Genomic DNA, 2085 nt, shown 5'->3' with positions numbered 1-2085 from the left:
TATAGTTTTTATACATCTTAATGTTTCTGTTCATTTTTCAGCATCACTATGTTGTTATAATGGCTCACAAAATGAAATGCCAGCCATCTACCTGACCTTTTTCTGCCAAGCTGACCTTTATTCCCCTTTCCTGTTTGCAAAACTTGTCCGTTCTGCCCAAATTCTCAAGACGATTTTGAATCCTAATTCCACCTTTCAACATGCTTGCAACCTCACGTACCTCAATATACAATTGTATATTGTGTGCCTCAACACTCCTTTCCCTCTGCTATATATCCTGCCTGAAATAGATCACAAAGCAGTCACAAAATCTCTTGTGCATATGTATCCTGCAATCCAACAATCACTGATTACAGTCTTTTTTTTTTTCTGTATCCCTCTGAAAAAAGAGAAAAACAAAGACACAAAGTTATTTGTTTGCTTGTTTGGTTTGGGGGTTTTTGCTTTTTAACACAGTAGTTTTACTGTAAGCACGGGTAAGAAAACATAAAACAGTGAAACAGTAAACCATCTTCCTCACAGGGACATGTGTAGGCACCTACCACATGTTTGAAAAGTGTGTGTGCTGTGAAAGTAGTCTCTATACATATAAAGAGATTTTATCCGTTTTAAAACTGATTTGTCATCATTTTTAAGACAGTGCCATCAATGATTACTAAGGAGAGCTCAAGTTAATACTAAGAGGAAGAGATAATAGGAAGATCTGCCCAATGCTTTCAGCACAATTCTTTTCCTCTCTGACTTGTTTTTCATTTTTACATTAGGAAGAGCAGGATTTGAACCCATACTGGAAACAGCTCTATATTTGAGTTAGTGAAAGTAAGTGGTTATGTCACATTGTTTAGCATGGTAAGTCCTCTTCTTTTACTTTTTAGATTAGACTATAAAACTGTGGTCTTCTTACTTCACAGTCCTACAGCTGAGCAACACAGCACGCCAGGATCGGGTTCGGTGCACCAAAGTCATTGATTCCTACTGCTGTGATTCTAAAAGGTGTTAAGGGAAGAAATTGACATTCACAGTGATCAAGTTACTGCAAGCTTTGGTAAAGATGTTAAAGTGAAGAACCTTGGTTCTCATTAAACTCGAGCAAAGAGGAAAATTTAAAACAATTCAAAACAAATTGACATCAAATTTTAAGCTATTACAAATATTCTTAGTTCAGGTCCTCTGTCATCAGAAAAGGCTATTTATATGATAGCAAATAGAAGCCCCACATTTTAAGGCTGTTTTTCTACCTTTACCATTTAAACTTTTGGCTCCATTTTAAGCAGCCATCAACCTGGGTTTAACTTATGCAACAAACTCATTCCATTCAGCCGTGCTGGAGTCACACCAGTGCTAGTTCTGTTCTCAGTCACACCATGGCAAGTACCACCTTTGTTCACACTGGCATAAATTCTTCACTCTGCTAGAAGGAAGACACAGATAACTGCCCAACTGTCAGGAGCTTCATGGGGTCCTGCAAGGTATCCACAGGAAAATGATATGCTAACTTGAACCAGGAATTGCTCTGCCTCTGTGGGCTTCAATAGGAACAGAAAAGTTCCTGGTGACTTAACAGAGTTTTTCCAAAACAGATATATCTATAAACATAAGTAACTCTAGAAGATATCTTGCGCAAAAAAAAAAAAAAGAGGGGGAAAACAGCTGATATGGAGCAAAAGATAAAATCTAGGAGAGCAGTGGGAATCACAGAACAAGTTTAGCAATGGAAATGTGCATCAGAAGGATGTGATATCTGAAAGCAAGTGAAAAGCTTTGAAAGAGACCTGTCAGAGAATTATAGTCAGTGAAACACTGAAGCTTTTTTGGTCCAAGGACATGCACATGAATCCTAAATACAAAATGCTCTCACAGCGACATGACTAGTTAGGATTCTGTATAAAAATAAAACTTCTGACCACAGAGCTTCTTGTGCCATGGCTATTTTCACTCGGAGACAGAGAACGGTATTTGGCGGCTCTGAAAATGCTTTTGTTTCATGTGCTCTTAAAAGAGTAAAGTTAGAAAGAGTGAAAAGTATGAAATTTGATGCCCAGCAAACAGTCCAGAAGACAGCAGCATTTTTAGACTCTGAAAATT

This window comes from Falco rusticolus, chromosome W, assembly GCF_015220075.1.
Source record: "Falco rusticolus isolate bFalRus1 chromosome W, bFalRus1.pri, whole genome shotgun sequence".
NCBI classification, from domain to species: domain Eukaryota; kingdom Metazoa; phylum Chordata; class Aves; order Falconiformes; family Falconidae; genus Falco; species Falco rusticolus.
The sequence above is the reverse complement of the archived record's forward strand: the minus strand, read 5'-3'. Positions refer to the sequence as shown.